This window comes from Cavia porcellus, unplaced genomic scaffold (genome assembly GCF_034190915.1).
Source record: "Cavia porcellus strain 051 isolate PalLab524CR breed Dunkin Hartley unplaced genomic scaffold, mCavPor4.1 scaffold_5, whole genome shotgun sequence".
Lineage (NCBI taxonomy): Eukaryota > Metazoa > Chordata > Mammalia > Rodentia > Caviidae > Cavia > Cavia porcellus.
Genome location: NW_026947488.1, coordinates 75,773,843 through 75,800,143, shown reverse-complemented (window position 1 = coordinate 75,800,143; position 26,301 = coordinate 75,773,843). Strand labels below are relative to the sequence as shown.

General features: G+C 38.8%; 1 long non-coding RNA gene across 2 annotated transcripts in view; it reads left to right on the top strand.

The window, feature by feature from the left end:
• LOC106029031 (uncharacterized) overlaps positions 1-26,003 on the top strand; it is a 35,209-nt gene extending 9,206 nt beyond the window's left edge. For both annotated transcript variants that reach the window (XR_010047621.1, XR_010047620.1), the window contains exons 5-7: positions 13,341-13,489; positions 18,601-18,719; positions 19,006-26,003. This is a non-coding gene — a long non-coding RNA (uncharacterized LOC106029031). The remainder of the gene's footprint in view (positions 1-13,340; positions 13,490-18,600; positions 18,720-19,005) is intronic.
• The last annotated feature ends 298 nt before the right edge of the window (positions 26,004-26,301 follow it).

The following is a 26,301-nucleotide window of genomic DNA, read 5'->3' as shown; positions in this document are numbered from 1 at the left end:
CTCCGAAGTTTCCTGTCAGGAGCAGGAGAAGTGCACCTGCATTTTCATTTTGCTATAATACCCACAAAATAAGTAGCCAGTCCTGTCTTCATTCTCAAAATAACCATTATCCTGATGGTTTTCTTGCTTATCCTTTTAATTTCACCACCTTTGTGTACATTTAGTGCCCTTTCATCAGTGTTCTGCCATCCTGTTTCTGCTGTGACATCTTTACATCTTATGATGCCTACGTAGGTTTCCCAATGCTGCTTTTTGTTGCTTGCAACCGAAGAAATATAACTGGTACAACTCTTTAAAAGACACTTGACAGAGAAAAAGACAGTGCATACTAGCTTTTCTTTGTTTTCTTTTCTGCATATACCTCAAAATCTGATGCAGTTCCATAGATGTAAGATTTGCTTCAAAATCAACTAACATCTGACCTGGTAAACACTTATTTTCCAGCAGAGAAAGTTTGAACTTAAAGTTATGGAAGTAGTTAAATGTTATCTTCAAGACAAGTCATAAAGCCCAAAGTGCTTGCCACAATTTTCTCAGATAAGTTCTTCCCGTGACTTGCTGCTAGGGATTGGAACACATGTATCTCCATCCTCTTCATCCCAGTGATTAGCAAAAGGGATAAGAAAGTAAACCAAGGAGAACCTGTAACAGTACTACTGAGATTCTGTTCATGATCTGTCAGGGGAGCTCTCTAGTCTTTGGGATGAAGCCTTAGCATTGCCAAGGTATAGGGAAACTATTTCCACAGCAATGAGACTGAAACTCTAAAGATACACACAAAAGGAAGTAGCAGAGGTCATGAGGCAACAGAAGCAATGGTATCTAGGGATTTTGTAGTTGATGGTGGTACAAAAGCAGAAGCAGGAAAATGTTGACTGCCAGCCTGCTGTTGAGCCTCTGGGATTACTGTAAGGGCTTAAGGAACATTTCAGTGCTCCACGAAGCTTGGCTTTTCCAGTGTCAAGATAATTTCCTCTGCTTCATTGCTTCCTTTGCATCCTAAAATAAGCTTCCAACACCTGTCTCAGCCTCTACTGTCAGAACTGATCCCTAAAACAAAACACAATGTACTTACAAACCCTGAACTTGCTAACTGTACATGAGGTTCTAAAAAAAAGCTTCTGTAGACTCACTGTACTTACCCAACTACTGTTCTTACTAACCGTGCAGTTCCTTTGTGCTTAGTCCTTGCAAATCAAGGGTATGTGAAAAACAGCTTAAAGCACATGACATGATAAAGATCACTCAGTAAAGAGTACCTAATAAAAAATGTCTATCATATTGAAATATTGATCTGGATAACTGTGAATCATTTTTACCTCCATCCCTATGCTCTTGAATATATTTCAGGCCACCAGAATGGTTCCCTTGAGTTGAGACTGTTTTCTTTGTTTGAAATCTTTTCTCTCTCAACTCCATATTCCACAGAATAGCCAAGGCAATAATGATAAAATTAATCATGCAGTGTCTACCTATTCCTCTTAGGATGTGGCCCTAAACTCTTTGTAGATATTCACGGTTATTTATAATGTGGCTCTTACCTCTACAGCCTCTGTAGCATCCCTTACTTTTCTGTGCTCCAAAGTTAAATTGCTTCTTTTGCCTGTTTATATTTTACATGAGTTTTCTTCTCTCTCGAATACCTTCCTTTACCCATCCTCCTTACTTTTTTTATTCTTCTTTAAGGTTTTAGTTTAACTGTCTCTTCCTTCAGGAATTTCCCCTGAATCCCAAAAACCAGAGTTTATGTACTTTGAAGAGTTCTCTTTTCTTAAATTAAAATTACCCTTTTGAGTACAATAAGGAGATGAAAAATAGCTGAATAAATGGTTTTTGAAAAAGATTAGTAGATCATTGAAGAATAGATGTTGGTTTGAAACTAGGGAAAAGTCAGAACTGTGGATGATAGAGTCAACTTGAAAAACACAATAACCAGGACTTCTGGAAAGATTACAAATGCTAGACTTACTTCTCCCCCCACTACACACACAGCAAAGCAAAGCAAAGCAAAGCAAAACAAAACAAAACAAAACAAAACAACCCCACAATGCCCCTCATGCACACACACACACACACACACACACACACACACACACACAGAACAAAAACAGATAATAAATTACTGCTAGTTAACTAGAGCTTCTGAGAGAGAGCACAAGTAAAATAGGGAAACTGTGGAACATGAAAACTTAAAGTGGTCTTGCAAAGGTCTAGCAAAAACAGTTTGCATCATTCACCCTGGTGACTCAGCTAGGATCAGGTTGAGAATGTGGCAGTTTTTTCATAAGAGAAGAAAGGTATTCAAGAGGCCTTTTGCAGCCTCCTTTAATTTCACAGACACCTGAGAAGGTTTTGCTGTTGGGGATCTCACCCCTTCAAGCCCAAGCCCAAACCCAACCCAAGCTGCTGGAGAATGGGCACTATTGCATTGTGCCAGTTAGCAAGCACAACCCTGCTGGGTCCTCCCCCACCCAGCTGCCCACACAAAGCCCACGGAGGCTGAGGGGTTTCCTGTCTCCACAGTGGTGTGAATATGCCCAGGCTTGACTAAATGGTGCTATGTCCATGTGGCCTTTGGAAGCTGACAGGGGCCCTGTTCCCTCTATTGCACTTGTGTATGCTACTGGGGCCCAGTGCAGTGACCTCATGAAAACTTATGGGCACCTTACCCTCATAATGACTATAGCCAGTTGCAAACCCACCTTGACTGACAGTTCTGTGTTTCAGCTAGTGCAGTAATTCCTCACCCCCCTCCCTACTCCCCCAAATCTAGGCACCTTGGACACAGAGCCACTTGACATTGATCACAGCTAAAGAAGCCCATGCATACTCCGCTGCTGTGCCCACCTGGAACCAAAGCCAGGGTAGCCAGCCAATTGCCACGGCAGAACACATCTCCAGGAAGAAGTCTTTTACTGTGAAAGCTATCCTATGAAATTATTAGGGTAAACTGATCTAACAGAATCCCTTGTGTAAATATCAATGTAGGAATACAAGAAGCATGGAAAGGCAAGGTAACATGGTACTTCTAAAGGAATATAGTAAATTTTTAGCAACATACCTCAAAGAAAAGAAATCAGTAAATTTCCTGAAAAAAGAATTCTAAACAACGACTTAAAAAAACTCAGAGGGGGCTGGGAGTATAGATCAGCAGTAGAGTGCTTGCCTGGCATGTCCAAGGGCTTGGGTTTGATCCTTATCACTGGCAAACTAATAAACCAAAATATATGTCCACACACACACACCCTAGAAAGATATAAGAGAATATAGACATCTGCTTGAACAAAGTAAAAAAACAACTCATGATCTGAATAGAACATTCAACAGAGAAATGAAAATCATAAAGACAAACCAAGCAGACATCTTAGAGCTGAAGAACTCAGTAAAAGAAACAAAACTGGACTAGATCAGGCTAAAGAAAAAGCCTCAAAACTGGACTAGATCAGGCTAAAGAAAGAACTTTTAAGCCTAGAAACAGATCTTTAGAAATGATCCAGTCAGATAAAAGGAAAAACAAAAGGAGAGAAAGAAGGGGGAGAAACAGGGAGCAGGAAGAGAAGAAGGTGGAAGAGGAAGACAAACAGAAAAATGAAGAAAACCTATAAGCAAACAAATATTCACATCATGGGTATTTCAGAGACAGAAGAGAAAAAAGTAGAGAAAACTTCCCAAATCTTAGAAAACATATAGATACACAGGTCCAGGAAGTTTAGAAAACCTCAGCTAAACAAGAAAAAGTATTCTCTGAGTAATATTAGCAGTGTACTGTGAAAACATAGAGAATTCTAGAAATAGCAAGAGAAAAGCATTATGTTGTATATGAGGAAATCTCAATTAGGCCATTAGCTCTACCTGCTGCAACCTTATAAGTCAGGAAAGAAAGAGATGAGTTAGTCAAAAGAAAACACTGCCAGTCAAAGATACTGTCATCAGCACAGCTATCCTTCAGAAAGAAGGAGAAATAAAGCTTTTTAAATGCAGGCAAAACCTAAGGGACGTTATCACATCCAGGCTGGCCTTAAAGAAATGCCTGGATACCTACATCAAAAGAAATCAAAAGAAATAACAACCATCATCACAACATAGCAGAAATAGAAAACTCGCAAATATAGGGGCTGGGGATTTAGTTCAGCAGCATAAAAGCCTGCCTTGCAAGTATGAAGTTGTGAGTTGGATCCCTGGTTAAAAATTAAAAAAAAAAAAAAAAAAAAAGAACCAAAACAACTCACAAGTATAGTGGACACATAAATTATAAAGATAAGGAGTCTAATATTATTTTTAGAGCCAATGAAACAACAAAGGAGGAAGAAAATAGCATGTACAACACAAGCAGAAAAAAAACTAATAAATGTGAGAAGTGAGTCCTTATCCATCAATAACCTTGAATGCAAATTGATTCATGTCCCTAGTTAAAGAGTTTAAACTGGCTGAATGGATGTTTTTTTAAAAGAAATCCAAAAATATGCTCTCTATAAAAAACTCATTTCATCAAGAAAGATACAAATAGATTAAAAGTGAAAGAATAAAAAGAGATTTTCCATATACACAGAAACCAAAATTAAACATGAGTAGTTATACTATCAGATATAATAGACTTTATATTAGAAACTACAAGAGAGACAAAAAGGTCACTGTATAATGACAAAGGTATCAATTTAGCAATAGAAAATACTAATTGTAAATGTCTGTGCACTCGATATCCAGGCAATTATTTAAAGCAAATGTTACTAAATCTAAAGCCAGGCATAGACTTTGATATGATGATATTTGAGATGATCAAGACTTTCACCAATGAACAGATCAGCCAGACAGATAAATCAGCAAAGTAACATTGATGTTATATTACACAGTAAAACAAATGGATCTAATGAACATTTACAGGATGTTCTGTCCAACACCCACAGAATACATATTATCTCATCCAGCACATGGGACATTCTCCAGGATGGACCTTCTGTTAGTCCGTAAAAATGTCTCAATAAATTTTAAAAAGTTAAAGATTTTAGTGTATATCTTCCCTGACCACAATGGAATAAGCTAGAAATAAGTGAGAAAAACTTTAGAAATTGTATGAGCAAATGGAAATAACATGCTCTTGAAAGACCAAAGGGTCAATGGAAAAATTAAAAGGGAAGCTGAAAATTTTCTTGAAATAAAATGGAAATGGAAATACAGTATGCCCACAACTATTGGCTACAGGAAAAGCAGTACTGAAAAGGAAAGTTTATAGCAATAAACACTTTTAATTTAAACAGGAGGAGGAAAATAAAAAGAAAGATTTTAAATATACAACTTAATGATGCAATTCAAGGAACTAGAAAAGCAGGGTCAGACAACCCAAAATAAGTGGAAGGAAAGGAATAATAACAAAGATCGAAGCAGAAATAATACAGTAGGGACAACACACACATGCGTGCGCACATGATAAAGTAAAGAGTTAGTTTTTAAAACAAAGTTAACAAAACTGTAGCTAAATTAGTCAAGAAAAAAGAGAAAAGACTCAAGTAAATAGAATCAGACAAGAAAAATGAGATATTAAAACTGATATCACAGAAATACAAAGGATGTTTAGGATTATTATGAACAACTACACAAATGGGTAATCTGGATACATGAGTAAATTCTGGACACATATACAATGCACTAAAATTGGATTATGAAGACACGTAAAACCTAAATGAATCAACAAAGAAAATCCTAGAATTGAATGGTTTTATGACTGAATTCTACCAAACATTTAAAGAACTAACAACAAATGTCCGTAAACGATTCAGAAAACATGTAGGCGAGAGAACTCTTCCAAACTCATTCTATAAAGCTATCATTGCCCTAATACCAAGACCAACAGACACACAAAAGAGAAACTAAAACACCAACATCAGTGATGAATATTGATACAAAGATTCTCAACAAAATATTAACAAAATGAATATAACAGCATGTCAAAAGATCATACACCATGACCAAAGGAGATTATTATAGAAATGCAAGGATATATTTTTATCTGTTAACCAATAAATGCAATACGTTATATGCACAGAATGAAAGGCAAAATCTATGTGATTTTCTCAATACCTGTAGAAAAAGCATTCAACAAAATTCAATAGCCCTTCCTTGATAAAGAACTTTAAAAAGTTAAGCATAGAAGGAATGTACCTTAGCACAATAAAGACCACATGTGGCAGACTTACACCCAACACAACACTGAGTGGGGAAAAGTTCTAGCATCTAGAATATGACAAGGCTGCCCACTTTTACCATTTTCATTCAGCAAGTTATTGGAAATCTTAGTTAGAACAATTAAATAAGAGGAGGAACATCGAAACAGAGGAGAATGTCAAATTACTTGTGTTTTCAGGTGACATGATTTTGTATATAGAAAAACCTAAAGATTCCAGCAAAAAAATTTTTAAAAAAAATTTTAAAACTTTTTGAACAAATAAGTGAATTCAATAAAGTCCATTAAAATTCCAGGATACAATCAATACACATAAAAGATCAATAAATGCATTTTTCATCCATGCCTAATAAATTTGCTGGCAAAAAAAATCAAGAAAACAATCTCATTCACAATGTTTATACACAAATATTGGGATTAATTTGATCAGGAATGTTAATGATCTCTTTGAAAATTTATAAAATAATTAAGCAAATTGAAGAAGATAAAAATAAAGATTCCATGTTCATGGATTGGAGGAATTAATATTGTTAAAATGTTTACCCTACTACAAGCAACAGTGGATTCAATTCCGTATCCATCAAAATACTGATGACATTCTTCACAGAAATGAAAAATATCTAAAATTTATATGGAACCCAAATGATACCAAATAAAATAATCTTGACAAAAAAGAACAAATCTGTAGTCATTATCTGCCTAAATGTGTTATTAAGCTTCAGTAAAAACAAACAAACAAACAAAACAAAAATCATCATGATCCTTGCATAAAATTGGTGCATAGCTCAAAGCAAGAGAATAGAAAATCCAAAAATAAATTGATACACCCATAGCCAGCTAATCTTTGACAAACACACCAAAAATATACATTGGAGAAGTATAGTTTCTTCAATAAATGGTGCTGAGAACTCTGAATATCTATATACAAAAGAGTGAAACTAGATCCCTATTTCTTACTAGATACAAAAATCAACTCAGAATGGATCCAAGGCTCAATATAAGACTGAAACTATGAAACTACTTGAAGAAAATGGAGGAAAACTCTCAAAGACATTAGTATAGGCAATTTTAAAAAATAAGATCCCAGAAGCATAGGCAACAAAGGAAAAAAAAGATGGTTATTTTAAGATGTTTTTGTACAGTACAGGGAAAAATCAAGAAGAGACAATTTGAAGGGTAATAGTAAATTTTGTAAATTACTAATAAAATCAGAAATTAATATCCAGAATATAAAACGAATTCAACCAAATAATCCAGTTTTTAAAATGGGCAAATGATCTATAAAGAAAGACATACACATAGTAAGTTTTTTCAGAATATATATAAATAGTCAATGAGTAGATGGTAAAAGTTCAAAATCATTAATCACTAGAAAAGTGAAAAGCAGATCCCCCATGGGAGGATCAGCTCATTCCAGTTAGAATTATAATGAAAAAGCAAAAAAAAAAAAAAAAAAGTTGGCAAGAATGCAGGCAAAAGAGAAACTGTATATCCTATTTATACACAGCCATATGGAAAACAGCATGAAGTTACACAAAAACTGAAATGATAGGATCTAACTATCTCACTATTAAGTATACATTCAAAACAGATACCTGTACTGCCTTGCTTAGTCACAATAGGCAAGATGTAGAATCAGTTGAGACATCCATTGATGTATGAATAAAGAAAATGTGGCATGTGTACACCATGAAATTCAGCCTCAAAAAAAAAAATCCTGTCATTTGTGGCAACATGGCTAGAATCAGGTAAACTTGTGTTAAGTGTAATAAAGCCAGGCATAGGAAGACAAATACTGTATATTCTCATTCAGATCTGGAAGTTTACAAAGTTGATCCATAGAAGCTCATATTGGAATAGTAGTAACTAGAGGCTAAGAAGTGCAGGAGGGAGGGAAGTACAGGGAACACTGGATAATGGGTATCAAGTAAGTTAGACAAGATAAACTCTAGTCTTCTATAGTACAGTACGTTGACTATAGCTTGCAACAATTTATTACATATTTATAAAGAACTAAAAGAGAGGAATTTGGAGTTCTCCAACATAAAGAAATAATAATGGAAATGTTAACTACCCTGATTCGATCATTGCATATCATTAAAATGCATCCAATTATCACAACCAAATTAAAAGTTTTAAAAATCTTTTTTTAAAAAGAGAATAAAACCAAGCTAAAGTCAATCGAAACAATTCAGTGCAAACAGGACTTCAAAACAATAGGAAATCAACAATGGTTACCATAATGCCTCCTGCTGTCTTCAAAATAGCTGCAGATATTCTTAGACATAGTAAAAATCAAAAAAGCAGAACAGAATAAAACCAATAAAAACAAAACAATGAATGCAATAAAGGACTTCAAAAATAAGACAATAGTAAATCCAAAATGGCTACCGTAATATATGTTGCTATCATTTGAAATAGCTGCCCATGCCATCAGACATAATAAAATCCAACAAAACAAAACAGAATAAAACTCAACCCAATGAAACAATGAAAATGATACAGGACTTCAAAACAAGATGATAGGGAATTAACAATGGCCACCACCCTCAGAAAGAGAGGCCCCATAAATGCCACACTACATGCTGTTATCCTCCAAATAGATGATCAGACCACTGGCCCTAGACCTGCAAGGTTGGTGAAGCACCAAACACCACAAGCATCAGATAGCATCGCACCTCAGTACCCATCATTGCAGCCTGTGTTTCTCCGGATCAGCCGGTTGCTTTTGGTGGTGGTAGGGAGGGTTGGTTTTTCTTGTTTTCCTGCCCATGCACTGGAAGGCGCTGGGGTCTGGCTGTCCCTCCAGTAGACTGCACATGGCACCGATTCGCAGGGAGGGCTTGCTTCTTGGTGACTTCTTGTTTTCTTCTCAAAAGTTTTAAAAATCTTATGACAAGAGCTGGGCATGGTGGCACACACCTGTAATCCCACCACTAGGGAGGCTGAGGCAGGAGAATCGCTGGGAATCTGAGGCCAGTCTGGGCTACACAGTGAGTTGAAGAGCAACCTGAACTACATAGCAAGACTCTATCTCAAAAAACAAAAATCTTATGAACAGAAAAAATTATCCTTCAGCTTATCTGTCTTTAACTTGGTTGTAAATTCCTTTAGGATGACTGGTGCATAGCTGGTGCATAAGTGAATGTATGAGATTGTAGGGAACAAGGGGATGCATTTACTTCCCTCAAAAAGCCCAGGGCTGTGATGTTGGCAAGAGAGATAGGAGAATTGGGACAAAATGTGGGGCTAGGGGTCTCAACCACTGGTTTAACAAGGCCAGCAGGAACCATGAACTGTTTAGTAAACTACCATCTTAGTACTGTTTCCCTGAAAATAAGACCTACTCAGAAAATAATCAGCATTCAAAACTAGAGACTGAAAATGCCAGCCCCAATCAACCTACCCTAACCTTCCCTGCCATCACCATTCTCTTGCTTGATGGCTATTCTGGAAGGCAGGGAAGCCAAGTGCAGTCTGAATGGGGCTGGCATTTTTGATCCCTAGTTTTCAAGGCTGATTGTTTTCTGGCTGGGACTTATTTTCAGTCATTTATTGTAGGGTTGTAGAGAATCCTCCAATCCATCCAATTTTCTTCTTGTATATCTGAACTTGAAGCAAATAATAGCACTTCTCAAGGGTCAGTGTAAAACGACTTGCCTATTTCATAATTTCTCAAAACAAAACCAAAAACAGTCAATGAGGAAGCCTGGTAAATTGTAATTAGAGGCTTTGCTCAGGAGATCATTAATTGAGATTGTTTGGACTAGCAGAAGGACAAAGTGCAAATGATTAAGTGGATTCCTTAAATTCTAACTGAAATAAAAAGAGAGATAAGAAAACCTCCATCTTGGCTGGTGTGGAAGAGTTGATAGGTGAGGGACAGTTTATACACTACTAATGTATAGAGGAATATTGTTTTTTTCTTTTCTTTTTGAATGATTTTCTTTAGAAAACTCAGATATAAACAGCAAAATGCTGAAAAGCAACATGTTGCCATCCAAAAAGCACTGGGTAGAGTCCGGTAAGTTGCTTGGCTTCTTAAAACTGCAGTTTCTTCACCTCTGAAGCAGGGAAAATGATGACAACCGAGTCTTCCCTGACTTCTGAGAGGCCTCACAGAAGAGCGTTTCAGAAATAGCTTTGCAAAAACCAAAGCCCTCTGTAAGTGCAAAATAGCATTTTTTGTCTTAAATGGCTTATCAAGGAAACAATCCAGGAAAACTGAGTCAGTAAGTCATGAATTTGGGAGAACTGTTTCTGAGCAGAACTCATGAGGTCAAGCTTTATGAAGCGGGAAGGAAACAGGAATCCTCATTTTCTTTGATTTAATCATTTTTAGTGAATTCCCTCTTATCAACCACGGTGTGACTTTTTTGGCACCTTAGATTGTTTTACACAGTGTTGTGTGTTGCGTGCTTTTTGCTTATCTGTTGAAATCAATAATTGGCAAAACAGTTACAGGAACTGAAGTTGCCCTTGCTACTCAGCAGAGTGGGACTCTGCTGGAAGAAATGCACCGGAATATATTTCTATGTGGGTCTCAAGTTAGAGTGGCCACTAGCACCAGTTAGGGATGGACTCGGCAATTATGGGGCATGCACGCAACAGAGTCCCTTTACCATAGCAGACATGGGCAATCAATCACATCTTCTTTTCTCTCCCTAAGCCTAGAGATAGCCTCAGAATCCTTCCCAACACTGTGGTAACTGGATCAGATCAGGGCAAAATCCATTTATCATGTCACATCTAGACTCTGTTCTCAGGCCATGACTCTTCATCATCACAGTGTTAAACAGCTTTTAAGGGATGTCCTCATGCCCTACCCATAACATTAAAGCAGCAGCTTACAAATTTATAACTTAGCCTTTTACTTTCAGAACACGTATTGGTTGCATTTAAACGAAACAAAGAAAACAGGGTAGCAGTTAAACCAAAACGCCCAGATTGTAATTCCAAAAACATGTATTTCTCTTCCTCTAACCACACAGGATATTCGATCCTTCTAATGCCATTAACTGTTGGCTTCAAACAACTGTGAAGAAGAGGAAACCTGACACTTGAGCTGGTCGGTGTTTATACAGATGCTGCTTCTTCCTTAACATATTTGGTTAGGAGAAGCTCAAGGAGATGAAGGCTGAATCTCAGGAATGTGTAAATAAAGACATTGACACAGACCTTTAAGAACATTTGCAAATCTCATCCTACCCTGGTTACATCAGGGGTTCTTAATCATTACTGGGCATCTATCCCTTTGGCAGTCTGGTAAAGTTTATGAACCCCTCTCAAATTATCATCTTTAAGTAAGAGAGTGAAAAAGAAACACTGTTTTGTAAGGGCTCTGACTATATTGAAATGCAGTTATTGTTATTATTATTATTAGCAGTAGTAGTATTAGTACTTAGTACTGGGGATTGTACCCAGGTTCTCTGCAGGTTCTTTGCACTGAGATACAACCCTAGCCCTTCCTTTTTTTTTTTTTTAAACAGTGCTCAGTAAATCACTAAGTTGCCGAAGCTGGGCTCAAACTTTTATCTTTCTACTTCAGCCTCACAAAGTGCTGGAATTACAGACATGTACCCTACACCTATGAACTTTTTATACGTTCTGTTTAGTAAGCATTAAGGAACAAGCTCTAACTGCAGGTGAAATGATTTCATAATTCTGCAGTAGGGCAAATATTTTGTGGGACAACTGTATATGAAGTTATCTGTGATTTCTATCATTGACTAAATTGCTGGTATTAATAATACTACTAGAATTTATCACATTTAAAATAGAAAAGTTAAATTTCAGAAAGCAAAATTTCAAAGTAGTACAAATAATGATCAATCCCTTCCCCTATTCAACTAGTTGGTGAACCTCCTGAATTATGTTCAGTTACAAATCTTGGACTTGGTCTAATTTGGACACAGGGATCTCTGGACCATCAGGGAAAACATTCTTACCACCAATTCTTTATTCTATAGAAAAAATGTATTGTATTGAGATAGGGGAAAAACATGATTCCTAACCTGATAGATGTCAGATATCTTGAGTTTGTATTCCCCAATATCAAAGACTGAAGTCTAAGGAATAATAGAAGTTAAGAATAGGAAAATTTATTGAGAAATAGCTCCTGGGAGAATGGAGGAGACCCAAAAGTGAGTTGCCACAGGGAGATCCCACTTCTCCAAGGAAGTTTAAGAGGCCAAAATCACAAGGTGGCTGTAAAATCATGAGATTGGTAAAAACAATGACATCATGGGTCAACACCATGATCAACCAATAAGATGCATGTATAGGCACTTCGGTAATACTGACTCAATGGGGTAGCAGTTCATTACCAAATGTACACAGGAAAATAAAGAACATTTTAAGAAGGGATGGGACAAGAGATCCTAGTCACCCATCTGGGTGATTGATTTCTATCTTGACTTTATTAGACCAAGTGACACCAATTATAGTATAATCTTTGCTATTGTTTAACCCTTGTAGAGCCAAGTAGGCCTGGTCATTCTATATTTATCTTGAGGTAGAGCCTTCAACAAATGCCGCTCCAGCTATGGTTGTAATGTCTTTTCATCTTCTACAGTGACACCCTTGAGGCCCTACCGCTATATGACTGCCTACAATATTTCTACAAAACTTAGTTGTCTGAAATAGTCCCCCTTCTGAAGAGGTAACCCTAAGTGCCATAAGGGGTCAAGGGGCAAGACAGTCTGGCTACTTGCAGCTAAAGGGGGTTACAATTGTGATTGACAGTCAGAGATACTCACAGAAAGCCTATCAATATATAACAGATGTTCTCATCATGGGGCGGCATATAGCTTTAGGTCTGAAGGATATTAAGGCCAAAGGAACAGTTAAGCATGGGCCAAATCAAAGGATCAATATGACTGTCACAAATACAATCAACAAATGTTTCCACCAGGAAGGGTCAAAATTAACCTCCCACAAAGACGGTAAGAAGAAGGTCCAGGGAATTTCAGAATCTGACATAGCATTAACCTGTCACTTATTACCTTGAATAGCCATTGGAATACTATCTGAAGGATCAGGAATGTACACACAACATTTAGCTTTTACAATTGCATAATTACCCATTTGAGTTGATATTGGGATATCTAATGTCATCTACTTTTGGAGTAAGGCTTGCCTCATTAATTTTACTTCTTTTCAGAAAGAGACCAGTTGAAATGGAAGGCTTGTTGAGTACAGAAACAAGGCCTCAATGTGTTGTGTGATATCTTTTAATCCCAGGGAAGGCACAAAGATAGAAGCTGAATGATCAGTGAAAGACACAGCTACACCATCATCGTCATAGATGGGGTAAGTTTGCAGGTTTGTTGATATTCTTGACATTCCTGCTTTGTAGCCATGCAAATCCCAATGTGCATCTCCCCCTCCAAACAGGGGTAACCAGTTCATGAATTGGTTCCATAGGGCCAATGAGTGCCACGGGGATTTCTCATTTAATTCCAGGTGATTAAACTAGTCTGTTACAATCTGGTCTTTGACCTGTAAAGTTATGGTGTGGATATATTGCTTGGAAGTGTCGATCCCAAGAACTTAAAAAGTTAGGTCAATGAGAATAAAAGTGATTTCTTTGTTCCCAATGTAAGAGACCCTTTCTATTAAGGTATCTGATGGTGGGAATTAATCATATATAATAAATTTATATTTGAAAGTAGTCATCTTTATATCTATGATCATTGGCTCCCATGATAGAATGTCTTGCTTATTTAATAGGGATTCTACCTGGGTCCATGGAGAAGCTTCAGTGGCATTCTTAGAAAAAAATATGATTATGTCTAGGAACATTAAAGGTGAAATCTATAGGCCACTCAGTTACCTTATAAAGTGGGCTGAACTATGAACCACTGAACTTTTTGTGTCTCATCAATGCAGCCTTGTAGTTAATTCCATTTGTCTCCTTGAAATGGGAACACTCACCAAGGGAGCCTTTATATACTTGACAAGGGGAGTCGGCCACATATCCAGCAATGTTATGTTTGTTGTAATGACACTATATATTCCTGTGCCCATACTAGAAAGGAATTGCACTCTGCTTTTTAAGTGGTGTGGAAGTAATTAGTAAAAAAAGATAAGAGTAATGTCTTATATTGCAATCTAAAGATGACTTTCTTTTTGAACAAGAACTTTAAATCATCTGTGAGGTCCCAAGAATATTTGGATGGTTGCTTATACTCAGAGACAGTCTCTAATCCCCAGGGCTTGAATAGAGTGTGGTATATCCAGGCATCCATGCCTGCAACCTTGACAGCTGTTGGAATTGACAGGATCACAGTGTATGGTCCTTCTCAAGTTGGAACTTCGGAAGGAACTTCGGAAGGAAGGAGGTGATGAGGATCTAGACTTTACCAGTACTAAGTCTCCAGGATAGAATATGAGATTTCCCCTTTTGTTAAGATTGAGCTTCTATTAGCTGCTGAAAAGTGTGTTGGAATTTAGCCAATGAAGGAAATCTTTTAGTAAGGCATATGCTTATTTATCAAAGAGAAAATCATCAATGAGAAAAAGGCATCCATAAAGCATTTCAAAAAGATGGAGGCCTAGAATTTAAGGTGTATTATTACTTTCTTTGATAAGAGCTATAGGAAGCAAATGGGGCCAATGCAGGTGAGTTTCTTGAGCCATTTTTCAAGGGTACCTCTTTAGAGTCTTGTGAATTATCTCTACCTTTCCTGATGATTGTGGCTTTCATGAACAATGAATATGATAGAGAATGCCCAGGGCCTGAGACACACACTGTGTGGTCATTGTTTTAAAAGAAGGCCCTTTATCACTCAAAAACAAGCTCTTAGGTATTCCAAATATGGGGATGACTTCTGAAACCAAAATCTTTACCACCTCTTGGGCTTTATCTTTTCTATAAGGAAAGAACTCAACCCAGTTACTGAAAGTATCTACCTGGACCAACTGGTATTGGAGCTCCTTACTCTTTGGTATATGAGTAAAATCAAGCAACCAATCTTCTTAAGGGTATTTATCATGTCTCTGTATACCTGGAAGAGCCAGGACCTGATTAAGAGGGTTGTTCTTCTGGCAGAGCTCACATGTCTTAATCATCTGTTGTATTGCCAAGAAAGTCCCTTTCTTATGAATAACTTGGAGGCCATCTGCTGGTTCTTATCCTAAGTGAAAGGTTTGGTATAAAAACTTAATAATTTTCCATTGACTAGCACCAAGACGGGACAATTTAGCATAATCTGACTGTAACCATCTTAATGGAAAGAACTGACACCCATGGGATAGAGCCAATTTGATTTCTGATTGAGAATATTTGGGTCACGTATGATCAAGGGACTCTTCCCAAATTGGGGAGGCCTGAAGCGGGGCCTTCAAGTGTTTATTTGCAACTGCATCAGCTAGTTGATTACCTTGAGGTACTGTAGTCCATTTTGGTGCTCTCTATAGTGAATTATCACCACTGTGGGTGGTACATAGTCAGATGGTAAAAGTTCATCTACTTCTTATGGTACTTTTTGGGAAATCCATTAGCTGTTAATTGTTTTCTTTCCATATGGCTGCATAAGCATACAACACTAAGAAAGCATACTTTGAATAAGTATAAATATTGACTTTCTGCTCTTCACTGAGTTGTAAAACCTTTTCAAGAGCTATGAGTTTTGCTAGGTGGGCACTAGTCCCAGAGGCAAGTGAGGAATTTTCAAGTATTTGATGTAGAGTCCCTACTTCACACCCTACATTTCTTATCCCATTTCCCATGAAACTGCCATCACAAAAAAGGGTCAAATCAGGGTCAGTAAGCAATGTGTCCTACAAATCTCAGGCTGTACACATGTATTTGTAGTCATGTCTTGATTTACTCCTTTTTCTGATAGAAATGTAGCAAGGTTTGAGGAGGGATGTGTCTTTATATAAATAGCTGGTCCTTCTAGAAGTAGAGCTTGATATTTAAGAAGTCAGTTGTCTGATAGCCATAGCTTCCCTCTGGAATAAAGAAGTTATGCCATATTTTGAGGTGTATATACAGTGAGATCTTTGTCTAAAGTCTTCTTGTATGCCTTCTATATCAAAAGAGCTACAGTTGCCACAGCTGTACAGCACACAAACTATCCCTTTATTATAATGTTTAATTTGTGACTCATATATGCTATAGACTCATATGCTATATATAGAGCTCAGTCTTGTGTAGCATCCCAAAACCATGCCCTGCCTTTCACCAACATACAGATTGGTGTTCTGTCTTAGGCTCAGTACTGGGGCATTTAGAAATGCTTGCTTAATCTTCTAGAATGCAGTATGGAAATCACGTACTCAGATTAAAATATGGGTATCTGCATTTTTGGCTTCCTTTATAAGATAATAGAGGGATCATGCAATCTCACCATAATCTGCTATCCAAAGGCGACAAAAGCCTGTAATTCCTAGGAATCCTCTTTGCTGTTTTATGCTCTTGAGATTTAGAAAGAAAGTATTGATTTAATTCTCTCTTCCCCCAGTCTTCAGGTTACCCTAGATATGATAAGTCCCAAGTATTTTACCTCAATTCCGAAAAATTTTACCTTAGCTTTGGAGACCTTATAAATTCTGCCTGCTAGAAAATTCATCAGGACCCAGGTGTCTTGGCTAGAGAGCTCTCCTGAGGGAGCACATAATAGTATATATCATCTATATGTTGCAGAATTGCAACTAAGGAGAACTCAAAACAAGCTAAAGCCTGGGAAAGCAATTGACCTAAGAGATGAGGCCTGTCTCTGAGACCTTGAGCAAAAACAGTCCAAATCAATTGAGAGGCCTGGTTGTGAGGATTTTCAGAGACAAACAGAAACTGAGACTCCATATGGAAAGGAGTACAAAAGACGGTATCTTTTGAGTCTAACAATGAAAAAATGACTGCATCTGAGAAAGAAACTTGTATGAGTTAGGTATCACGGCCTCATTCACCAATATGTTCTGTGCTGACCTCCACTCTCCAATGGGTTTTTTTAATTTCCAAGATTGGACTGTTGCAGGGTCTGTCTAAATAAACCTTGTGGTCTTAAGTTGTCAATTATAGGTAATAGTTCCTTTTTAAATTTAGCCAATGTCCTTAGAGGGCATTCAAGAGAAATAGTAAAGCATTTAAGATGTATTTGCACTGGAGCAGTTCTTATTGCTCTTTGTAGTTTACCTTTAGCTGTTCATACTTCAGGATTTATTTCTGTCTACACAAGAAGGAGGGAATGTACCAGATCTAGTAGCATGTATATTTCAGCATTCAAGCAAGATAAGATATCTCTCCCCAACAGGAGAACTGGACTTTCAGGCACAATCAAAAAGGAATGGGAGACAAAAAAGCCATCTCAGGGTTGTGAGAAACTGAATTATTTATTCTCCAGTGACTCCTTTTACTGAGGTATAACAGCCATAAGGAAGGGGAGAGTCTCAAAGAAGGACCAAGAGAACCATGTCATTATTCAGCAATAGGCTGGTTTCTCTTCCCTCTATGGTCATGATTACCCAGGGTTCCTCTGTGGAGGTCATATTCTGGCCAGAGGAAGAAGGCAGACAGTGCCCCAGGGCCCTTCAGTCTTGCTGGACCAACTGGTGAGATGGGTCTGATCCCTGGACCTCTGTCTCAGGGAGCAGCCCGACTTCCTTCCCAGTACATGGCTCGGCGCATCCCACTTGTTTCAACGGTTCTTATCACTGTCCTGCCTAAAGTGACCTGGCTTTCTGCAGCAGTAGCAAGTGAGTTTAGTCATCTAGCTCTTCTCTGAGCCCTGAGAAAACAGATTTAGCGTTTATTCCTTTTAAGGCTGAAATCAAAGCAGTCACTTTTTCTTGGTCTCTGTTTTTTCCCTTTGGCCTCTTCCTGGCCTTGATTATAAAAAACTGAGGAGGCAATTTTGACTAAAGTTTCAAGAGATCTATCTGGAGCAACAGCCACCTTTTGTAGCTTTTTCCTAATATCTGAAGCTGATCGAGTAATAAATGTGTCTTTAAGAATAATCTGTCTTTCTACTGAATCAGGAGCCAGGAATGTATGTTTCATCAGTGCTTCCTGTAAATGATCTAAGAAATGGTCTAAGATCTTTCTCTTCATGAATAGACAATTTAAAGTAATTGACACACTTAGTTTTCATCTCTCTAGACCTTCAATGATACATGTCTGAAGACATTTCCTATTCCAATCTCCCATCAGGTTAGTAGGCCAGTAGGGATGTTGTGTAGGGACTGTTTGGACTCCAGTAGAAGCTGGCTATTCCTCTGGCTGCCTGCTTTCTGACCATCTAAAATCAACAACATTATTTTCATTTTCAATTGTAATAGTATTCTGTAATGATGTTAATCTCTCATTAGAAGTCAATGTTAGATTTAAGAGTAGCATTACATCTTTCTGGTCAGTTCATAGGTCTGAGTGAGTCCCCTAAAGATCTCAATGTACTTATCAGGATTGTCTATTTTCCCAGATCTCATTTGATCTGTCTGAGGTCACTGTGAGAAAAGGACACTTGGACATGGGCAGAGCCAAATTCTCCACCCACCTGCTGTCAGGGATATTGTTCCTGAGGATCATGAACAAAATCAGGTAGGGATGGGTAAAGCCCAGAAGAGGCTTTAGTTAAGGTTGGCTTGGAAGCCTCACCCTTAGAGTTCGGAGGGCAAGTGAGAAGAACCCCAAGCTCAGTAATAACAGATGCATCTGATTGTGCCTCTAAGGGCCAGAGTTGGACACAACTAAGAATTGTACCTTACTGTAAAGAAAGTCTAAAGAGAAGATAATTTAACCATTTGCCCTTTCACTTACAGTACAATTCCGGTTGTGAAACAGTTTCATAGTCAATACTTTCCTCTGCATTCTGTTTTGCCTCTAGGGGTAAGCAAGACATACTTGGATGCTGAAAAATATTAAATAGCTCTTTCTCACTATGTGGGGATCAAACAATTTCCAGTATGTAAGAGCACACTCTAAGGAGTAAGAGAAATTGACACTGAGTTTACATCTGCAAAACAACGATGAGAACATAGGTGTCTCTTTTAATCCCTGCTTGGCTTCTATATGCTCTTAAGGAATCCCTTGAGATCACCTGATCCAGGAGCATATCCAGAAAGTAAGTTCACTGGCCGTCCTTACTGACGAGTGCCCCTACTTTCTCCAGAAACTCACACACCTAACTTCAAATTGTGTTTCCACAGCACAAGCTACAATTGATTTCCACTATAACAGGCACGTTTAAAAAAGGAAACATTGCTAGCAAAATTAAACAAATGATCAAGAGACTTGAACAATTGCTTTTAAACTCTTTCAAAGAGATTAAAAGGGGGGAAAGGGGACAGACTGGAATAGCAAAGCACTTCCCAGCCTGCAAAAGGGATCACCTCCAGAGATAGACAGAGGCAAGTAATGGCTCTGAAAAATGCTGCTCTGGGCCCTAGAACAAAGGTGACTCTAAGACATGAGTTGTCTACCTGATCACCTAGGCAATCTTCCTTAACAGCAAGACAAGGCTAAGATTGACTCAAAATCCACTCTAAAATTCTGTGTCTATCTGCAACACACTTAGGAAACTCACAGGTTAAAACTTGTACTCATTGTGAAGCAACCAAAATTTATTAGTGAAAGTATTTCCCTCTCTTACACATGTAAATGATGAGAACCAGATCTATTGGGGAGAGAGAGAGCCAGGAGGTTGGGGATTCTCCCTTAAATTAAATTTGTTTCTTCCTCTCAAGTATTGCGCTTAGGAAATAGCTCCTTCTAGTCTAATCCAGAAGTCAGTTCTTTCCATGGAGTCTCAGATTCAATTTCCCATACCTGGGAGAACAACAAGCAGACACATTGCTTTCATGTGCTCTTCAGAACAGGCAAAATTCTGACCCAGAGACGGGGGATGTGTTCTTCATCTAAGAAAATGTGATTCATTTTACTTGAATTTGTGTACTTTCTGTATGTTTATATATGTGCACAAATATATACACACACAAAAAAAAACTTTTGGAAGGATGCTCAGCTTCTGAGAATGGGAATGAAATGGAAAGAATGGCAAAGAAAGAAGTAAACTTCACTCAATTTATTCTTGTATTGTTTACAGTATTATTCTACCTCCTTCAAGTTGCTAAAAATTTCCTAACTGTGTTTCGTTTTCTCTCTCCATAGGAATGAGTGAAGGTGAGAAGAATAGGAAAGGGAGAGATTATAATTCCCTTTCTTCCTCTCCATCACCTTTTTCTCACCTCCCATCCTCCTTCTGCCCAAGATACACACACACAAAAAGAGGCCCTCTCCTGAGAATGCTCTTCCCTTCCCAATTTTGTCTGGGCAATGCCTTTCATCTTGCAAGTCAACCTTCACATTTTAGCTCTTTGAGTTTCCCACCCCACCACCTAGTAGGTCAAGGACACCTCCTCCATGTTTCCATGGCCTCTCTATGATGCGTTAAAGTCCCACCCACATATAACCTGCCTCTGCGGATAAAAGGAACTTGCTGTTTATCATCAGCACCTAGCACTGTGATCAGCAGTTAACAGGGGCCCAGTGACATACTGAGTGACTCTGAGCTGAGGTACCCTAAGTAAACATCTCTTTACACAGTATACACTTGATCTAGTCACCTTTAAATCTTTGTTTAAGCAAACATCAGGTTATGATCCAGCTGGAAAACATCAGAGTGTAAGACAAGGTGTACAGATAAAGACAGTTTAGAATAACATAAATCATACCAGCATTTACCATTCCCTTCTCTGACCTTCCCCACACTCATCGCATCATGAAAGATCACTCAGATCTTGGCAGCAGGCTCTGGCAGACTGAAAAGGAGCCATACCTGTTTTTCAGTCTTTATTTTGAATTTTTATTGACATTTTTACCTGTGTTCTGCCTGATGTCTTTCAGGCAAGCTCTGATACAACTGATTGATATGCTGTTTTCCCTCTGCAGGTCTGCCCAGAGGGAAGGAAAGGGCCTCAGAAGGGCTGACGAGGTGTGTCTAAAGCAGCCAGTGAATCAGACACTGGAGCCAAAGCTGACTCTTTGAATTCTAAAAGTGAATAATGAGATATCTTGAGATTAGCTCAGTAGCACTAAAAAAAAGTCACTAGGGGGAAATGGCCACATCTTCTGGAAAGTAAGAGGCTGCTCCCTAATTCAGCCTATAGGGACATTCTGGAAAGTAAGAGAGTAAACTATATGATGGTGAATGTTTAAATAAAAATTTATCACAAGAAAAGACACATTGCCATTCATTCCCCTCAAAATAATTTCCCTAGCTTCACACATTTTTTTTTTTTTTTTTTGCCACTTTCTAAAGCAGTTTTGGAAGCCTCTTTTTGTGAATACCTTTATGAAGTGTGATAAAAAATGTGTTGCCTGGAGCTACTGAGTGCCCTCCAATGGAAAAAGTGGTCTCAAAAGAACATTAGGATGTGTCTTCATTTGTCTCATTCACCAAATCTGGCACCATGTGATCTCTGGTGCTTCCCAAAGTCAAGATGATGATGAAAGGTAAAGGTTTTGAATTTATTCAAGACCCCAAGATATCCATGCCTTAAGACATTTGTGAAAGAGGACTTACAGAAAGCTGCATCAAAAAGTCACAAGGATGATGAGGATATCCAAGTGCTTGCATAGGGTGGGAGTTACATCAAAGGGGATTAATGGTAATGTGTCTTTCACTGTAATAAGTTTTTTATTTAAACACTTGCCTTAGACTTTTTTCAATCTTGCAGTATACAGTTCATGCTAGTTCCACTTTTCCACCAGATGGCTGCTCCCTAATTCAGCCTATAAGGACATTCTGGAGAAAACAAAGAGCCATAACCCTTCCTTCCACCCATTTGCAGAGCTGCTCTCAGGTTTGCAGTGTCCCCAAGCCTGAGGGAGCAGAAGTGAGGATGAGGAAAGGAAGAGACACAGGGACCAGCATAGACCGGTTCTTTCTCATATCTTCCTTCTACAGAGAAGCATGCTAACACCCAGACAGACAAAGAGGCCACATCCCTCTGGTGGTGAACCATGGCAGGCTTCTGAGGGGAATTCGGGTCTCTTCAATGCTAGTCATGATGGTTTCTCTCGCCTGGCTTTCAAATGAGGACAACAGTTATTGATTACACTGTGCTATAATATGAGTCTAGGACAGGGATCAACTGTAGCTCAAAAGACTTCTCCACCTGACTTGCCAATTTCCCATATAAAGTATTGATTTTATTCTTTGATTTTTTTGTAAATGTACCCTTGACAAAGCCAATAAATGCTTAAGTGACTGTGAATCTCTTAGGTAGAGTGGTTAAGGGCCAACAAGGGCCTGGAAGGAAGGGTGTGTGTGTGTGTGTGCGTGCTTGAATGTGTGAAGATTTCTAACTTTCCAAGTGGAATATAATGCTAACAGGGAAGAGATAGTTCTAGATCTACTTTTTGTCTAGAGACAACTCTGGCTTCAGGGACTTTCCCATCAGGAGTGTTCACCGTCATTCCAATCACAAGCAGGATGTGGGCTCACTATTCTATACATCCTGGCCTGGCTGTTCTTACAGCCATAACCTCCCTTGACCCAGATTCTCCCTGGCAGCCCAGGGAAAGATGGCTCTATGTTGATCAGCAGACTGGGCTATAAACTGAAAGGCTGCCAGGGCATGTGTCAGCAGCTCTTCCTGGGAGCACAAGGTGAGAGGGCAGGGCGTGTGCTGTGTCCCACACTCATCTGTAGAGTCCTAAACCACTTGCTCATTCCCATGCCTATTCCTTCCCCCTCACAGTGGACTTTGGGCCATTGCTTAACTCCCACAGCAGGGCTTCCTTCAAACCCTGACCAGTGTCCTATTCTGGTATCTCTGCCTTTAACACTTGTCCTAAGCTCCTTCTAAACACTGACCTGTCTCTACAGTTCTACTTACTTGGAGGAACCTAGAATGGGAAGCGAGGAATAAACAGGCTACTCCTGCAAACGCACATCAAGGAAGCCTGTGTGAAGTGATCTGACCTCCTCTTCCTCTTAATGTTTCCTGTGAGGGTGGATAAAGGAACCTAATGCATCCAAAGCTCTCAGAAGTTCTGGGGGACAAAGGTTATGAGGGCCCAGATTCTGCGCTTTAATTGGGGTATTTAATAATACCACTAATAACTAGATTTCCCCCTCCTTAAACAAAATTTGATTGCATGAATCTCCCAAAGGTCTCCTCTAGATAGAATTCTAAAAAGTCAACAAGTGGAAAATATTGCAGTCTTCAATAAAGACTGACCCCAGACAGTGCTTTGCTGACACTGGGGGAGGGGACACATTTCCTATGCAGCATGGAGAATTCTTCCTTTCTGGAAAGTCTCAGAGGCTGAAGAGGTAATGTGAAACACTAAAGTGAACTTGATTACCGAGATTTAATAAGGTCTGACATTTCTATGCCTAATCCTCATATATATTCCATTATGGTGATTTTCCAAGGCAGTCCACCAAAATGAAGCTGTCTTGGGTACAGAAGAGAGGGTGAAAGGCAAGAGGGACTATAATCATTAAGAAAATAAAAGCAATCACAAATAATCCCAACAAAACTTCTGGAAAAAAACAGTCCTGATTCAGATTTTAAAAAAACAACTTCTCCCTTTAAATTATCTTCCAGACTCCAGTGAAACCCTAAACTACGTTATTTATATGCTTACATTATGAAATCCAATGTAAAACTAAACATTTTAAAAATAGACTCATGAAATGACATTGCAGAAAGCCAGGAGAAAGTAGGGTTGGTAAGAAAATCCTTTGCAAACTCAGCCTGCCGGGATCTGGACAGGGCAGGAATTCAGTCTCCTCGCTGTAGCTCTGTAGGGCTTCTCTCTGTGGCTGATCAGACATTCTTCAGTGGTGCTTAGTCTAAAGGTAAAAAAGCTAAAAACTCACTCCAAAAAGCGAGCAGCTCCCTTTTCGTGACTGTTAGAACTCAGAATGTCAGGCTTGTGTTCACAGTGACCAGATGAGTGAAATATTACAGGTCTCACATAGGGAGGCTTCCAATAGCATGAGTAATTTTGTGCTATTTTTGGATGATGTGCTTCCTTAAAACAAAGCGATAAATTAAAGTGGCCTCAGCAATACAATAAAAATGTTGAACTGTGTTAAGGCACAGGGAAAATGCAGTCTGAGTGTACAAAGAAGGAGGCAGAGGATGGAAAGGTTTGGAGCTGTCTCTTGACTGGGAAAGGAATGTAAACCGACCAGTCAGGCTGGTATTGAATTTGGGGACTCACACTGTGTCCAGTATTGTGCCTGGGCCTGAGGAATTGTTAAAGAGAATTTCTGTTTGTTTGTTTCTGAATATTCAGTTCATTCCTTGAAAGCAAGGACTTTATTTGTGTTTTTACCATCAGCCTGTGCCTTGCCCAGCCAGGTAACATCCCACCTTCACTGACCTTGTTTTGGTCTTTGCTGGAATCTTACCAGGCTCCCCAAAGTCCAGGCTCTATTTCTCCAGGTTTACTTTGCTAAATCCTACATCCCACATGTTCTCCCAGCTCCAGTTTAAACTCCCCGCCGCTCCTTAGTGACTCTGCCCTTTGCTGGTGGCTCCTTTCCCCCTTCTCCTGATGCACTGAGGGCTAGAGCACACAGCAGTAATACCTGGATGAGCAGCATCGAGAAAGGGCATCTTAGGAGCAGCATGGGCAGAGGCAGACCCAGTGCCCAAAGTGATGCTAAGGGGAAAACTGGAGGGGCAGAGGGAGCTGGGAAGGGAGAGAAGCCAGCAAGATGTCACTTGGGAAATCTGAAACAGAGTAAAGCAATCTCAGAGACATCCCTCAAAATGATTCCCAGAAGCATCTGCAAAATAAATAAATGCATTAGTGCTGAGTCCTCTACCCTAAATCATAATGGCACACTGGAGAGAGGTGATAGGAAATAAAGGTAGATTGAGAGAAGCTTCTTTTCTGACTCAGATCCCTATCCTTCCCACAGTGGCACTTCCTTTCTTCCTTTTGGTCATGCTGTCTGTTCCTGCTTGGGTACTGTAGGTATCTGTGGTTGAGCAGATTTCTCATGTGACCATATGCTCCATGCTATGGTTACATAGGAGTATTGTGCCCTGAAGGTCCATATGCTAAAGGCTTTCTGTTGAGCTGGTGTTATTGGGATGGGCTGTGGGCCTTGCTGGGGATGTAGCCTTGCGTCCAGCTGTAGTCCCTTGTTTGCTTTTTCACACTCTCCTGACACAGTGTGCCACTATTACCAGAGGCTAAGCCAACAGGACTTACTGATCCTGTGTACAAATCCCCAAAACTATTAGCTAAGCAAATCATTTATATGCATAAGGTTAGGTGCCTCTGGTATTTCATTGTGGCAGTGCAAAACTGACTAATACCCTTCCCAAAACAGAATCATGATATTTTCTTTCACTGTTGTTTCAAAAGCTGAGTCTGGTGCATGGGTAAGTATGTGACATAAAGATCTATTTTCAATTATCTGTCTTACTTGCTCTTTATTTATGAGAGATGGAGGAAAGAGGGGAGGGAATGGGGCTGAAAAAAGGAATTAAGATGTGTTATATACATGTACCAATGGCCCACAAGGAATGTAAACATTACGTGCTGCAAACATGTACTAAAAAAAAGTTTTTTTTAAAATTGAGTTACTAAAAACCAAGTATGTGAGAGAAGAGTGGGTTCACCCTCAGAGTGCTGGTGGCATTGACAAATTGCTTTGGAAAGAGCATTCTAGAAGTGGGAAGCTAGTTATCAGGGAGTGATTAGAAATGGCAGCTCAGTACCATTGGAACTTGAGAAATTTTTGAGATTTGTTGTGAGAGAGTTTTATTTTTTGTCAGTGTGAACACCTTGCTTCTCAATCCTGGTGACAATGTCCAGGTTTGGTACTATGACTTCTCATCAAAAATCTAAGAGGGGGCTGGAGATTTAGCTCAGCGGTGTAAGTGCCTGCCTTGTAAGCAGGCAGTCTTTTTTTTTTTTTTAATTTTTTTTTTTTTTTTTTTTTTTTTGTCTTTTTCGTTTTTATCGGTACCAGGGATCGAACTCACGACTGCCTGCTTACAAGGCAGGCGCTTATGCCGCTGAGCTAAATCCCCAGCCCCATTTTTTTTTAAATTTTTTTTTTTTTTTTGTCTAAGCAGGCAGTCTTGAGTTCAATCCCTGGTACCGATAAAAAGGAAAAAGACCAAAAAAAAAAAAAAAAAAAAAA